Source organism: Nycticebus coucang, chromosome 2, assembly GCF_027406575.1.
Source record: "Nycticebus coucang isolate mNycCou1 chromosome 2, mNycCou1.pri, whole genome shotgun sequence".
Lineage (NCBI taxonomy): Eukaryota > Metazoa > Chordata > Mammalia > Primates > Lorisidae > Nycticebus > Nycticebus coucang.
Window position 1 is genome coordinate 108,674,452 of NC_069781.1, and position 17,591 is coordinate 108,692,042.

At 40.7% G+C, this 17,591-nt stretch overlaps 1 pseudogene; it reads left to right on the forward strand.

The window, feature by feature from the left end:
• The first annotated feature begins 8,902 nt into the window (after positions 1-8,902).
• LOC128562968 (TAR DNA-binding protein 43-like) lies at positions 8,903-17,252 on the forward strand (annotated as a pseudogene).
• Positions 17,253-17,591: the final 339 nt, after the last annotated feature.

A 17,591-nucleotide genomic window follows, 5' to 3' on the forward strand; every position in this document is an offset into this window, starting at 1 on the left:
ATTGCCCGGGGGGTTCTCCTCATGAAATACTCACCCAGACCAATTTCTTCAAGGGTTTTCCCTGCATTCTCCTCTAGTATTTTTATAGTTTCATGTTTTAAGTTTAAATCTTTAATCCAATGAGAGTCTATCTTAGTTAATGGTGAAAGGTGTGGGTCCAATTTCAGTCTTCTGCAGGTTGCCAGCCAGTTCACCCAGCACCATTTGTTAAATAGGGAATCTTTTCCCCACTGAATGTTTTTAATTGGCTTGTCAAAAATCAAATAGCGGTAAGTAGCTGGATTCATCTCTTGGTTCTCTATTCTGTTCCAGATATCTACTTCTCTGTTTTTGTGCCAATACCATGCTGTTTTGATCACTATCGATTTGTAGTAAAGTCTGAGGTCTGGTAGTGTGATTCCTCCTGTTTTGTTTTTATTTCTGAGTAATGTCTTGGCTATTCGAGGTTTTTTCTGATTCCATATAAAACGAAGTAATGTTTTTTCAAGATCTTTAAAATATGACAGTGGAGCTTTAATAGGGAGTGCGTTGAAATTATATATTGCTTTGGGTAGTATGGACATTTTGATAATGTTGATTCTTCCTAGCCATGAGCATGGTATGTTTTTCCATTTGTTAACATTTTCAGCTATTTCTTTTCTTAGAGTTTCATAGTTCTCTTTATAGAGATCTTTCACGTCTTTTGTTAGGTAAATTCCCAAATATTTCATCTTCTTTGGCACTACTGTGAATGGGATAGAGTCCTTAACTGCTTTTTCAATTTGACTGTTGTTGGTGTATATAAAGGCTACCGATTTATGAATGTTGATTTTGTAACCTGAGACGCTGCTGTATTCCTTGATCACTTCTAGGAGTTTTGTAGTAGAGTCTCTAGTGTTTTCCAGATACACAATCATATCATCTGCGAAGAGCGAGAGTTTGATCTCTTCTGACCCTATATGGATACCCTTGATCGCCTTTTCTTCCCTAATTGCGGTGGCTAAAACTTCCATTACAATGTTGAAAAGCAATGGAGACAATGGGCAGCCTTGTCTGGTTCCTGATCTGAGTGGAAATGATTCCAATTTAACTCCATTCAATATGATATTGGCTGTGGGTTTGCTGTAGATGGCCTCTATCAGTTTAAGAAAAGTCCCTTCTAGACCAATTTTCTTGAGTGTTCTGATCATGAAGGGATGCTGGATATTATCAAAAGCTTTTTCTGCATCAATTGAGAGAATCATATGGTCTTTGTTTTTTAATTTGTTTATGTGCTGAATTACATTTATAGATTTACGTATATTGAACCAGCCTTGAGACCCTGGGATAAAACCAACTTGGTCATGATGTATAATTTGTTTGATGTGTTGCTGGATTCTGTTTGTTAGGATCTTGTTGAATATTTTTGCATCTATATTCATTAGTGATATTGGTCTATAATTTTCTTTTCTTGTTGGGTCTTTTCCTGGTTTGGGGATCAGGGTGATGTTTGCTTCATAGAACGTGTTGGGTAGTCTTCCTTCTTTTTCTACATTTTGGAACAGGTTGAGTAATATAGGTACTAATTCCTCTTTAAAGGTTTGGTAGAATTCTGACGTGAAACCATCTGGTCCCGGGCTTTTCTTTTTAGGGAGGTTTTGTATAGTTGATGCTATTTCTGAACTTGATATGGGTCTGTTCAGCATTTCCACTTGATTCTGGTTAAGTCTTGGAAGGTGGCGTGCTTCCAAGTATTGGTCTATTTCCTTCAGATTTTCATATTTCTGAGAATAAAGTTTCTTGTAATATTCATTAAGGATTTTTTGGATTTCTGATGAGTCTGTGGTTATTTCGTCTTTGTTGTTTCTGATTGATGATATTAGAGATTTTACTCTTTTTTTCCTGATTAGGTTGGCCAGAGGTTTATCTATTTTATTGACATTTTCAAAAAACCAGCTTTTTGATTTATTGATCTGTTGTATAATTCTTTTGTTTTCAATTTCATTTAATTCTGCTCTAATTTTGGTTATTTCTTTTCTTCTACTGGGTTTGGGGTTGGAATGTTCTTCCTTTTCCAGTTGCGTGAGATGTCCCATTAAGTTGTTAACTTCCTCTCTTTCCGTTCTCTTAAGGAAGGCTTGCAGTGCTATAAATTTCCCTCTTAGAACTGCCTTTGCAGTGTCCCAGAGGTTCTGATAGTTTGTGTCTTCATTGTCGTTTTGTTCCAAAAAATTGGTGATTTCTTTCTTAATCTCATCTCTGACTAGGCTATCATTCAGCATAAGGTTATTTAACTTCCATGTTTTTGTATGGGTATGCAGATTCCTGTTGTTACTCAATTCAAGTTTTATTCCATGATGGTCCGAGAAGATGCATGGAATAATTTCTATTCCTTTAAATTTACTGAGGTTAGACTTGTGACCTAAAATGTGATCAATTTTGGAGTAAGTTCCGTGGGCTGATGAGAAGTATGTGTATTCAGTTTTGTTGGGATGAAATGTTCTGTAGATGTCTGCTAAATCTAAATATTGGATGGTTAGGTTTAAATCTAAGATTTCTTTGCTCAGCTTCTTTCTGGAGGATCGATCCAACACTGCCAAGGGAGTGTTGAAATCTCCAACGATTATGGAGCTGGAGGAAATCAAGTTACTCATGACTGTTAGAGTTTCTCTTATAAATTGAGGTGCATTCTGGTTGGGTGCATAGATATTAATAATTGAGATCTCGTCATATTGAGTATTACCCTTAACGAATATGAAGTGACCATTCTTGTCCTTCCTTACTTTTGATGGTTTAAAGCCTACTGTATCTGCAAATAAAATTGCAACACCTGCTTTTTTCTGATTACCATTCGCCTGAAATATGGATGACCATCCTTTCACCCTGAGTCTGTATTTGTCTTTTAAGTTGAGATGTGACTCTTGTATGCAACAAATATCTGGCTTGAGTTTTTGTATCCAGTCAGCTAACCTATGCCTCTTTAGAGGACAGTTTAAGCCATTCACATTGATGGAGAGTATTGATAAGTCTGGTGGAATTTTGGGTATCAAGTTTTTCAAAGGTCCAGTGGACATTTTTAATCCTTTCGCCAGTGTGGAAGTTGGAGTTTGATCCGAAGTTTCTGAGTGAGTTTACTTTTGTGGTATAGGATTGGGTTGGTCATTGTGGAGGATAGGTCTGAGAACATCCTGAAGAGCTGGTTTACTTATGGCAAATTTTTTCAACATATGAATGTCATTGAAGTATTTAATTTCTCCATCATAGATGAAACTCAGTTTAGCTGGATACAAGATCCTGGGTTGAAAGTTTTTTTGCTTTAGGAGATTAAAAGTTGATGACCAGCCTCTTCTTGCTTGAAAAGTTTCAGCAGAGAGATCTGCAGTTATTCTAATATTCTTACCTTTGTATGTTATAGTTTTCTTTCGCCGGGCTGCTTTGAGAATCTTCTCTTTCATGTTAACTTTAGTGAAGCTAATTATGATATGTCTGGGAGATGGCTTATTGGGGTTGAATCGTGCTGGGGTTCTGAAGCTGTCTGCTATCTGAATTTCAGATTCTCTAGGCATGTCTGGAAAATTTTCTTTCATAATTTCATGTAGAAGGGCCTCTGTGCCCTTGGCAGCCACTTCATCGTTCTCCGAAATTCCTATAACCCTTATGTTGTTTTTTTTCGAATTATCTGAGAGTTCTCTGAGTGAGTGATCCGTTTTTGCTCTCCATTTCTCTTCCTCTTTGAGAGATTGGGAGCGTTCGAAGACTTTATCTTCAATGTCAGAAATCCTTTCTTCTGCTTGCTCCATTCTGTTACTGAGGGATTCTACTGTATTTTTCATATCTTTTAGGGCTGTAAGTTCTTGTTTCAGTGTGTGTAAGTCTTTGGTGGTTTTGTCTTTAAATTCGTTAAATTCTTGAGACAATTTTTGAATTTCTCCTCGAATTCCTAATTCCATTTTATTAATCTTGTCTGCAAACCAAATTCTGAATTCGACTTCTGACATCTCAGCCAGTTGTTTATGAATGGGATCTTCAATCACATGTGCCGTATCTTTTCTTGGGGGGGGTTGATCTATTCTGGTTATTCATGTTACCAGAGTTTTTCCGCTGATTCTGCCCCATGGTTTACTCCCTTTGGTTTTTCCCCTGGGGTTTTATCGAGGGCCCGTACAGTGTTGTGGCCTGAGAAACTGGGGCCCTGTCTGGTGTGGTGGAGCAAAGTGGTTCTGTCTTGTTTTCAGCTGGTTTCTGTTTGATCCTATTGCAACTTCTACTCTGGCTTGAAGTCTCAGCTCTGTGGAAAAATCAGCAATTAAGTCACCCCGCCTGCCCACCTCTGGCCCCAGTTGGAAAAGGAGAATCAAACCTTCCTACAATCGCACACCCAGGGCACCGCCTGAAGAGTCCTCAGTCTATTAGCCCATTTCAAAAGTTCCGAATCAACTGTCTCAATCGGCACTTGTCTCAGGTGGAAGGGTTCAAGAGGTCTCTGGGAACTGGGTCACAGGGGCCTGGTGACTCCTCTGACACAGCTCACCCCAGTGCAGCGTGGAGTCAGGAGGAGCCACCCAGCAAACAGAGCAGTCTGGGAAGGTTGACGTCTCCTTCCCCACTTTGCCCCTCCGTCGGACCCAGTCACTGTTATCTCTGCAGATGGCTAACCCAGTTGCCTGCAGTGAACAGACACTCCAGGGGTTTGCACCTGCCTGAATCGCAAGGAAGTCTGCCAGGCCCCCGCAGACTGCCCCTATCTAGCAGGAGGAGATGGGGCCTGACATCTTTGAGTGTTTGATGCAGGTGATGGGAAGGAGGTGTTCACTCAGGCTTAGCCCCGTCCCTGATGGATGCTGCTAACAGAACAGAACAGAACAGACAACTTTGTGAGGTTCTGTCTCTGTTCCTGTCGTCGCCTACAGAAGACGGGCTGTTTTGAGTTCAAACGTCTTTGCTGTTGGAGAATTGCGTCTGAACACCTCTCTGGGTCGGCCTCGCCCTGGAAGCTTCCCGGGTTTGTGAGCCGTGTCGCCGGTGGCCTCCTCTGGTTGCCCAGGGAGACAGGGGGTGTGTCCTCAGAATATCCAGAAGTGAGCGTTCTGCCGTTAAAGAAAAAACGGCTGTTGATCTACCTCCAGGGAACTGCTGCTCTGGTGTGGGCACTCAGGCGACCCTTTTCTCCTCTGTCCCGCGCCCCAGAGTCAGCACTGAGCGGCCGCAGTTTGTGCTGGGTCCACACCCCTTAAGAGATCCCCCAAGAATCAGAACTCTTGGGGGATGGGCCCCCAGACCCCGATTGGGAGTGGGGGGAGGAAGCTAGAGTTTCATTCAGTTTTACGCAATACTACGGTCTGGGGAGGGCTCCTGCACTGCACCGCAGGGAAGTGCCGCCAAGGCTTGATTTCCCCTCAGCAGAGTGCCCTCTCCTCGCTCACGTATCCCAGAGTCAGCGCTGACCTGACGCAGCTCAGGCACTGTGCACTCCCCTCGAGAAATCACCCAAGGAGCCGAACTCCTGGGGGATAGGCCCTCAGACCCCGAGTGAGAGTAGGGGTTCTCAGCTCTCAGCGGGGAGGCCAGAGTCTGATTCAGTCTTGGGCCCCGTATGCCCGGGGAGGGTTGGTGCACTGCACCGCAGGGAAGTGCCGCGAGGCGTGACTCCCCCTCAGCCCGGTGCCCTCTCCTCACTTGCGCGCCTCAGAGTCAATGCTGACCAGTCGCAACTCGGGGACTGTCCACTCCGCTTGAGAAATCACCCAAGGATCCGAAGTCCTGGGGGACAGGCCTCCAGACCTCAGTGGGCGGGAGGGGAGCGCCGGGGATTCAGCGTTGCCGGCAAAGGATTCCCAAAATTTTATTCAGCCCTATGTCCAGCAGGAGAACGCCACGGCACCCCAGTAGGGGAGGTAGATCCAGTTTTTAGAAGGTCTCTCCCGTGGAGTGTAGTGGGAGGTCCTTTAATTTCTGCCCGCTTGTTAAATTGTGGGGCTCTTGAGCTGGTCTCATGGGGGAGGGGGACTCCCGTCCGCTTGGTGGTGGATTTTGTACCTTTTGTTTGCGTCCTTGTGATCACAACTTGCCTCAGCGATGTTGATGTGCGTTCTTCAGCCTTCTCTCTTGGTGAGGCTCAAGTCCACCAGGATACTTACTAAATTCCTGTCCCTTAACTCTCCTTCTGGACGGGAGCCTTTGTTGAAAGCTGGCTTCAGTCCGCCATCTTGTCTCCCCTCTGTCCTTCCTTCCTTTTTTAAAAGAAAACATCTGTTTTCTTTTCAGCTGAAGCAACAGGATTATTTGAGTTCAGAGTTTGAGACCAAGTTGAACAGCATAGTAATACTCCCCCCATATCCACAAAAGTTAAAAATGAAAAGCATTAATTGAACATGGTGGTGTGCACTTGTAGTCCCAGCTACTCAGGAGGCTGAGGCCTTTTAGTACTATATTTAGTAGAAGTGCAATTAGTACTGTACTGAGAAGTACAATTTAAGACTATTTTGAGTAGAAGTGGTGACAGTGGGCATCCTTGTCTTGTTCCAGTTTATAGAGAAAAAGTTTTAACTTTTCCCATTCAGTATGATGTTAGCTGGGGTGGGGAGGGTTGTCTTATATAATTTTTATTGTGTTGAGCTACATTCTTTGTATATCTAATTTAGGTTTTAGGATTTGCTTGGGGTTTTTAATCATGACGGTGTGTTGAATTTTATTGAGTGCTTTTTCTGCCTCTGTTGAGATGATCATATGGGTTTTGTCTTCTAGTCTGTTAATGTGCTATATCTTACTTATTGATTTGCATATTTTGAAGCATCCTTGCATCCCACGTGATTGTGGTGAATGAGCTTTCTGATGTGCTTGTGAATTCAATTTGTTGGTAGTTTGTTGAAGAATTTTGCATCTATGTTCATCAGGGATATTAGTATACGAGTAATGCTGGGTAGAATGAGTTTGGAAGAACTCCTTCCACTTCATTTTTTGCATAAGTTTGAAAAGAATTGGCATTAGTTGTTTTTGAAATGTTTGGTAGTATTCAGCAGTGAGTCATTAGGTCCTGGGGTTGGATTAGAGGGTGACTTTTTATGGCTGATTGATTATTGTAGTGTCCAGGTGTTCTACGTCTTTAGGATTCAATCTTGCTAAGCTGCATGTGTCCTGGAGTTTATTCATTTCTTCTAAGATTTCCAAGTAATTAGCATATGGTTGTTTATAATAGCCTCTAATGATCTCTTTGTATTTCTGTGGTACCGACTGTGATATCTCCTTTCATCTCTGATATTATTTATTTGTAATTCTATTTTTACCCTAGTCTACCTAAAGGCATGTTGATTTTGTTTATCTTTTCAGAAAACCTTCTGTTCCTTTTAGTGACCTTTTTGTATTCCTTTCTAGTGTCTATTTTGTTTATTTATTCTCTGATATTTATTATTTCTTTTTCCCAATTTTGCATTTAGTTTGTTCTTATTCTTCTACTTCTTTTAGGTGTAACATTAGGTTGTTCATATGAGATCTTTCTACTCCTTGATGTATGCATTTATTGTTGTAAACGTCCCTCTTAGAACTGCTTTTGCCATAGCCATAGGTTATGGTATGTTGCATTTTCATTTTTATTTGTCCCAAGAAATTATTTAATTTCCTGTTTAATTTCTTCATTAACCTATTGATTATTGAGGAGCATGTTGTTTGTTTTCTGTGTATTTGTACAATGTCCAATGTTCCTCATGTTAATGACTTCTAGTTTTGTTTCATGGTGGTAAAAAAATACTTGATATGATATTGATTTTTAAAATTTGATAAGATTTTCTTTGTGCCCTAACATGATTGGTCTTAGAGAAAGTTCTCTGTGCTCTTGAGAAGAATATGTATTCTGTAATATTGTACGTATGTGCTATAAATGTCTGTAGGTCCGTGTGGTACTCTGATGTGTCTTGATTGATTTTCTGTCTGGATAATCTTAGAATTTTCACGTGTAAGTGATTGGAATTACATTATCCATGATGCTGTTTGTCTTCGATGTCTCTTATCTTTATCTCTACTTTTCTTTCTCTACTGCTTTCTTTTCTGCTACTTAACTATTTCCTCATGCTATGTTAATTCCTTTGCTAATTTGATAACTATATTTCTAGTCACTTTCTTAATGGTTGCTGGAATGATTACAATATGCATCTTAATTTACCAAAGTCTGGCTCAGCACTTGTAGCTCAGTGGCTAGGGTGCCAGCCACATATACTGGAGCTGGCGGGTTTGAATTCAGCTGGGCCTCCCAAACAACAATGACAACTACAACCAAAAAATAGCTGAGCATTGTGTTAGGTGCCTGTAGTCCTACCTACTTGGGAGGCTGAGACAAGAGAATCTATTAGGCCAAAGAGTTTGAGGTTACTTTGAGCTGTGATACAACGGCACTCTACTGAGGGTGACACAGTCAGACTCTGTCTCAAAAAAAAATTTTACCAAAGTCTACTCTAGTATAAACTTAGGTCAAATAGGGAAATTTCCCCAATATGGAATCACTTTAATAATCACATTAGTGGGATTATTTTTACATGTCTATGATGGAAACGCATCAATATGAAGTACAGTGTTTTAATACTTCATGCTTTCTTACATCATTTGAATTCAGTTGTTCAAAGAAGAAAATATATTTATATGATCTTTTATATTTTATGTTTAGTGATTCTTTGTTCTTTATTTCACTGTTTAATTTGATTTATCCTTGGTATTATTTTCTTTCGTACTAAAAGACTTTCTTTAATATTTCTTTCAATTTTTGTTTATCTGTGACCAATAAAAAATATAGTGACAAATCTCTACGTAAAAAGATTTTATTTAGGAATAATGCATAGGAAGTTGGATTGTAGATTTTGTAGGAATGAAGCACTGGCTGGGCTGCTTTTGGATTCCTCACTGCTTTGGTTTCCCTGTTGGGCTTCATAGCAGTGGCCTAGCAGAAAAATAAGAAAAGATGTCTGCATATATTCAGGTAATCGAAGATGACAATGATGAGCCCATTGAAATACCATCGGAAGATGATGGGACAATGCTGCTGTCCACAGTTACAGCCCAATTTCCAGGGGCATGTGGGCTGCACTACAGGAATCCAGTATCTCATGTATGAGAGGTGTCTATCTGGTAGAAGGAATTCTGCATGCCCCTGATGCTGGTTGGGAAAATCTGGTATATATTGTCAGCTATCCCAAAGAGAACAAAAGAAAAATGGATGAGGGGCGGAGACAAGATGGCTGACTGAACCCAGCTTTCCACAGAGGCTCCTGTCCAGAAGGAGAGTTAAAGGACAGAAATTTAGCAAGTAACCTGGTGGATGAGAGCTGCACCAAGAGAGAAGGTTGAAGAACGCACATCAACCCTGCTGAGGTGAGCAGCGACCCCAAGGATACAAACAAAAGGTACAAAATCCATCACCAAGCAGACAGGAGTCCCCTCCGCATGAGAATGGCTGGGAGTGCCCCACAAACAAATGAGCAGAGTTCAAAGGTCCTCCTACTATAGTCCACGGGAGAGACCCTCTAAAAAGTGGACCTACCTCCCCTACTAGGGTGCCATGGCACTCTCCTGCCAGACATAAAACTGTATAAAACTGTATATATTCTCTACCTGCAATTCTGAGCTCCCAGCACTCCCCGCCACTCTCGCTCTGAGGTCTGGAGGTCTGTACCCCAGGAGTGCAGTTTCTTGGGTGATTTCTTGAGGGGTGTGTACAGGGCCTGGACGGCAGCTGGTCAGTGCTGATTGTGCGGCACAAGAGTAAGGAGAGGACAGTCGGCTGAGAGGGAACCATGCTGGAGCGGCAGTGCCCTGAGGCGTGGAGCAGCAGCTGTTTTTGGCAAAAATAGAGCTCACCACTGGATATTCCAAAGTCACACCCCCTGTCTCTTTGGGCAACCAGAGGAGGCTGGGCATCTTCTCAGGTGGCAACCACTGCAGAACAGATCTGGGACGAAAACGTAGGCCCCATGAGTAAAGGGTTTGCCTGAGGCAGTACTGGCCTGGGTGGAGCGCGGGGACTAGAAAACACATGCACAGAGCCAGGAGATTCCCAGGATGAGGCTGACCCAGAAGACCACTTTACTGAGCATAAGACGCACCCAGCCCCCATGGGACCATCAGCTTAAACAAAGGAGAGCAGGCAGAGGCTGGATCTGACAGGTAACCGTGCTGTGAATACAAACAGCTGAGACTGTACAGCAGCACAGACAGGGCCTGAGGCACAGATTCTGGGAACTCAAAACAGCTCCTCTTCTGCAGGGGAATATAGCAGGGACACAAACAAATTCCCACAAAATTGTTCTGTTCTATCAGTAACATCAATCAGGGGCGGGGCTGGAACTGAGTGAACACCCCCAACCCTCCATCAAGCGCCGAGGTTGTCAGGCCTCACCACCCCCTGCTGGATAGAGGCAGAGAGCAGTGGCCTGGCTGAGCAGACATAGATTTCCTTGTGATTCAGGCAGGTGCAAAACCCTGGAGTATCTGCTCATTGGAGGCAAATGGGTCACAGCCCTGCGGGTTATCAGTGACTGGGTGTGACAGAGGTGCAAGGCAGAGAAGGAGGCATCAACCTTCCCAACTAATCTATTTGCTGGGTGGATCCTCCTGACTTCATGGAGCACTGGAGCAAGTCATATTTGAATTGTCAGCAGACCCCTGTGATCTACTTGCCAGAGACCATTTAAACTCTTCCCACCTGAGACAGGTGCTAACTGAGACAATTGATTTGGACCTTTTGAACTGAGCCAGTGGCCCGAGGACTATCCAAGTGGTGCCCTGGGTGTGTGGTTGTAGGAAGGTTTGATTTTCCTTTTCCAATTGTTACCTGTATGGGGCAGGGTGATTTAATTGCTGGTATTTCTCCACAGCTGAGACTTCAACCCAGAGTAACTGTTTTACTAGGGTTGGACAGAGACCAGCTGAAAATAAGACAGAGCCACTTAGCCCCACCACCACACCAAACAGGTCCCCAGTTTCTCAGGCTGTAACACTGTACGGGTTCTCGACAAAGCTCCAGGGGAAAAGTCAAATGGTATAAAATAATCATGGGGCAGAATCAGCGGAAAAACTCTGGTAACATGCATAACCAGAATAGACCAACCCCCTCAAGGAAAGATATGGCAGATGCAACTGAAGATCCCATTCATAAACAGCTGGCCAAGATGTCAGAAATTGAGTTCAGAATATGGGTTGCAAACAAGATTAATAGTGCAGAGGAACATTTGGAATTAGAAATTTGAGGAGCAAGTCAAAAGTTGTTTCAAGAATTCAACGAATTTAAAGACAAAACCACCAAAGATTTTAAAAACACTGAAGCAAGAATTTTCAGCCCTCAAAGATATGACAAATACAGTAGAATCCCTCAGTAACAGAGCAAGTAGAAGAAAGGATTTCTGACATTGAAGAAAAAGCCTTTGAATGCTCCCAAACTCTCAAAGAGGAAGAGAAATGGAGAGCAAAAATGGATCATTCTCTCAGAGAGCTCTGGGATAAATCGAAGAAGGCTAATATCTGCCTCATTGGAATCCCTGAAAGTGATGAAGTGGCTTCGCAAGGCACAGAGGCCCTTCTCCATGAAATTATGAAAGAATTTTCCAGACATGCCAAGAGATTCTGAAATTCAGATAGCAGACAGTTTCAGAACCCCAGCACGACTCAATCCAAATAAGACATCCCCCAGGCATATCATAATTAACTTCACTAAAGTTAATATGAAGGAGAAAATTCTCAAAGCAGCCAGATGGAAGAAATCCATTACCTACAAAGGGAAGAATATTAGAATGACTGCAGATTTCTCTGCTGAAACTTTTCAAGCCAGAAGAGGGTGGTCATCGACTTTTAATCTCCCAAAACAAAATAACTTTCAACCCCAGATCCTGTATCCAGCTAAACTAAATTTCATTTATGATGAAGAAATTAATTACTTTAATGATATTCATATGTTGAAGAAATTTGCCATAACCAAACCAGCTCTTCAGGATATTCTGAGACCTATCATCCATAATGACCAACCCAATCCTCTACCACAAAAGTAAACTCACTCAGAAACTTTTGATCAAACTCCAACTTCCACAGTGGCAAAAGGATTAAAAATGTCCACTGGACTTTTGAAAAACTCGATACCCAAAATTTTACCAGACTTATCAATATTCTCCATTAATGTGAACGGCTTAAACTGTCCTCTAAAGAGGCACAGGTTGGCTGACTGGATACAAAAACTCAGGCCAGATATTTGCTGCATACAAGAATCACATCTTACCTTAAAAGATAAATGTAGACTCAGGGAGAAAGGATGGTCTTCCATATCAGGCAATGGTCTTCCATATCAGGCAAACGGTAATCAGAAAAAAAAGCAGGTATTGCAATTCTATTTGCAAACACAATAGGATAAGTAAGGATGGATAAGAATGGTCACTTCATATTTGCTAAGGGTAATACTCAATATGATGAGATTTCAATTATTATTATCAATGCAACCAACCACAAAGCACCTTTATAAGAGAAGCTCTAACAGACATGAGCAACTTGATTTCAGAGATTTCAACACTCCTTTGGCAGTGTTAGATAGATCCTCCATTAAGAAGCTGAGCAAAGAAATTTTAGATTTAAACCTAACCATCCAACATTTGGAGTTAGCAGACATCTACAGAACATTTCATCCCCCAAAAACTGAATACACATACATCTCATCAGCCCATGGAACATACTCCAAAATCGATCACATCTAAGGTCACAAGTCTAACCTTAGTAAATTTAAGGGAATTGAAATTATTCCTTGCATCTTCTCGGACTACCATGGAATAAAAGTTGAACTCAGTAATAACAGGAATCTGCATACTCAAACAAAAACTTGGAAGTTAAATTAACTTATGCTGAATGGTAGCTGGGTCATAGATGAGATTAAGAAGGAAATAGCCAAATTTTTGGAACAAAACGACATTGAAGACACGAATTATCAGAACCTCTGGGATACCGCAAAGGCAGTTCTAAGAGGGAAATTTATAGCACTGCAAGCCTTAAGAGAATGGAAAGAGAAGAAGTTAACAACTTAATGGGACATCTCAAGCAACTGGAAAAGGAAGAACATTTCAACCCCAAACCCAGTAGAAGAAAAGAAATAACCAAAATTAGAGCAAAATTAAATGAAATTGAAAACAAAAGAATTATACAACACATCAATAAATCCAAAAGTTGGTTTTTTGAAAAGGTCAATAAAATAGATAAACCTTTGGCTAATACCTAACCAGGAAAAAAAGAGTAAAATCTCTAATCTCATCAATCAGAAACAACAAAGACGAAATAACAGCAGACTCCTCAGAAATTCAAAACATCCTTAATGAATATTACAAAAACTTTATTCTCACAAATATGAAAATCTGAAGGAAATTGACCAATACATGGAAGCATGTCACCTTCCAAGACTTAGCCAGAATCAAGTGGAAATGTTGAACAGGCTAATATCAAGTTCTGAAATAGCATCAACCATACAAAATCTCCCTAAAAAGAAAAGCCTGGGACCAGATGGCTTCGCGTCAGAATTCTACCAGACCTTTAAAGAGGAACTAGTACTTCTATTTCTCAACCTGTTTCAAAATATAGAAAAAGAAGGAAGACTACCCAACACGTTATATGAAGCAAACATCACCCTGATCCCGAAACCAAGAAATGACCCAACAGGAAAAGAAAATTATAGACCAATATCACTAATGAATATAGGTGCAAAAATATTCAACAAGATCCTAACAAACAGAATCCAGCAGCACATTAAACAAATTATACATCATGACCAAGTCGGTTTTATCCCAGGGTCTCAAGGCTGGTTCAATATACATAAATCTATAAGTATAATTCAGCACATAAACAAACTAAAAAATAAGGACCATATGATTCTCTCAATTGATGCAGAAAAAGCTTTTGATAATATCCAGCATCCCTTCATGATCAGAACACTTAAGAAAATTGGTATAGAAGGGACATTTCTTAAACTGATAGAGGCCATCTTCAGCAAACCCATAGCCAATATCGTATTGAATGGAGGTAAATTGAAATCATTTCCACTCATATCAGGAACCAGACAAGGCTGCCCATTGGCTCCACTGGTCTTTAACATTGTAATGGAAGTTTTGGCCATCGCAATTAGGGAAGAAAAGGCGATCAAGGATATCCATATAGGGTCCGAAGTGATCAAACTTTTGCTCTTCGCAGATGATATGATTGTATATCAGGAAAACACTAGGGATTCTACTACAAAACTCTTAGAAGTGATCAAGGAATACAGCAGTGTCTCATGTTACAAAATCAATATTCATAAATCAGTAGCTTTTATATATACCAACGATAGTCAAGCTGAAAAAACAGTTAAGGACTCTATTCCATTCACAGTAGTGCCAATGAAGATGAAATATTTGGGAGTTTATCTAACAAAGGACATGAAAGATCTCTATAAAGAGAACTATAAAACTCTAAGAATAGAAATAGCTGAAAATGTTAACAAATGGAAAAAAACACCATGTTCACGGCTGGGAAGAATCAACGTTGTTAAAATCTCCATACTACCCAAAGCAATATACAATTTTAATGCAATCCCTATTAAAGCTCCACTGTCATACTTTAAAGATCTTGAAAAAATAATACTTCATTTTATATGCAACCTCGAATAGCCAAGACATTTTTCAGAAATAAAAACAAAGCAGGAGCAATCACACTACCAGACCTCAGACTATACTATAAATCGATAGTGATCAAAACAGCATGGTACTGGCACAAAAACAGAGAGGTAGATGTATGGAACAGAATAGAGAACCAAGAGATGAACCCAGCTACTTACCATTATTTGATCTTTGACAAGCCAATTAAAAACATTCAGTGGGGAAAAGATTCCCTATTTAACAAATGGTGCTGGGTGAACTGGCTGACAACCTGTAGAAGATTGAAACTGGACCCCCACCTTTCACCATTAATTAAGATAGACTCTCACTGGATTAAAGATTTAAACTTAAGACATGAAACTATAAAAATACTAGAAGAGAGTACAGGGAAAACCCTTGATAAAATCAGTCTGGGCGAGTATTTTATGAGGAGGACCCCTGGGGCAGTTGAAGCAGCTTCAAAAATACACTACTGGGACCTGATCAAACTAAAAAGTTTCTGCACAGCCAAGAACACAGTAAGTAAAGCAGACAGCCCTCAGAATGGGAGAAGATATTTGCAGGTTATGTCTCTGACAAAGGTTAGTAACCAGAATCCACAGAGAACTCAAACGTGTGAGCAAGAAAAGAACAAGTGATCCCATCACAGGATCAGCACATAAACAAAAAGGGACTTGAAGAGAAACTTCTCTGAAGAAGACAGGCACACGGCCTATAGACATGAAAAAAATGCTCATCATCCTCAATCATCAGAGAAATGCAAATCAAAACTACTTTGAGATATCATCTAACTCCAGTAAGACTAGCCCATATCACAAAATCCCAAGACCAGAGATGTTGGCGTGGATGTGGAGAAAAGGGAACACTTCTACATCGCTGGTGGGAATGCAAATTAATACATTCCTTTTGGGAAGATGTTTGGAGAACACTTAGAGATCTAAAAATAGATCTGCCATTCAATCCTATAATTCCTCTACTAGGTATATACCCAGAAGACCAAAATCACATTATAACAAAGATATTTGTACCAGAATGTTTATTGCAGCCCAATTCATAATTGCTAAGTCATGGAAAAAGCCCAAGTACCCATCGATCCATGAATGGATTAGTAAATTTTGGTATATGTACACCATGGAATTTTATGCAGCCTTAAAGAAAGATGGAGACTTTACCTCTTTCATGTTTACATGGATGGAGCTGGAACATATGCTTCTTAGTAAAGTATCTCAGGAATGGAAGAAAAAGTATCCAATATACTCAGTCCTAGTATGAAACTAATTTATGGCTTTCATATGAAAGCTATAACCCAGTTATAACCTAAGAATATAGGGACGGGGGAAAGGGAGGGGAGGGAGAGTGCAAGTGGGCAGAGGGAGGGTGATTGGTGGGATTACACCTGCGGTGCATCTTGCAAGGGTACATGTGAAACTTAGTAAATGTAGAATGTAAATGTCTTAAGACAATAACGAAGAAAATGCCAGGAAGGCTATGTTAACCAGTGTGATGAAAATGTGTCAAATGGTCTATAAAACCAGTGTATGGTGCCCCATGATTGCATGAATGTACACAGCTATGATTTAATAATAAAAAAGTGTATGGTGCCCCATTTTCGTATTAATGTACTCAGCTATGATTTAATTTAAAAAAAAAAAAAGAAAAGAAAAAGAAAAATGGATGAGACAGATGCTTCGTCAGCAATGAAAATGAAAAGAGCAGTCCAGAAAAACATCTGATTTAATAGTGCTGGGGCTCCTATGGAAAACAACTGAACAGGATCTAAAGGAATATTTTAGTACCTTTGGGGAAGTTCTTATGGTGCAGGTCAAGAAATATAAAAACTGGTTATTCAAAAGGGTTTGGCTTTGTTCATTTTATGGAATATGAAACTCAGGTGAAAGTAGTGTCACAGCGACATATGATAGATGGACGATGATGTGACTGTAAACTTCCTAATCCTAAGCAAAGCCTGGATGAACCTTTGAGAAGCAGAAAGGTATTTGTTGGGCACTGCACAGAGGACATGACTGATTATGAGTTGTGGCCGTTCTTTTGTCAGTATGTAGAAGTGGTAGATGTCTTCATTCCCAAATCATTCAGGGCTTTTCCCTTTGTTATGTTTGCAGATGATCAGGTTGCCCAGTCTCTTTGTGGAGAGGACTTGATTATTAAAGGAGTCAGCATGTATATATCCAATGCTGAACCTAAGCACAATAGCAATAGACAGTTAGAAGTGGAAGATTTGGTGGTAATCCAGGTGGCTTTGGGAATCAGGGTGTATTTGCTAATAGTAGAGGGGGTAGAGCTGGCTTGGGAAACAATCAAGGTAGTAATATGGGTGGTGGGATGAACTTTGGTGCTTTCAGCATTAATCCAGCAATGATGACTGCAGCCCAGGCAGCGCTGCAGAGCAGTTGGGGTATGATGGGCATGTTAGCCAGTGAGCAGAACCAGTCAGGTCCGTCAGGTAATAACCAAAGTCAGCGCAACATGCAGAGAGAGCCAAATCAGGCCTTTGGTTGTGGAAATAACTCCCACAGTGGTTCTAATTCTGGTGCAGCAATTGGTTGGAGGTCAGCATCAAATGCAGGGTCAGGCAGTGTTTTTAATGGAGGCTTTAGTTCAAGCATGGATTCTAAGTCTTCTGGCTGGGAGATGTAGACTGGGTTATGGCTGGTTGCTGTGGAATGGTGGGAAGTTAAATTTTTCTATGCTCATGCTAAGTATATTGTAAAATACATATGTACTAAGAATTTTCAAAATTGGTTTGTTCAGTGTGGAGTATATTCAGCAGTATTTTTGACATTTTTCTTTAGAAAAAAAGGAAGAGCTAAAGGAATTTTATAAGTTTTGTTACATCAAAGGTTGAAATATTGAGTGGTTGAAAGCGAACTGCTGTTTGCCTGATTGGTAAACCACCACTACAATTGATATCAAATGGTTTCTACTGTAATAATTTATCCCTGGACTTGTCACGTGAATTCTTTGCATGTTCAAAAT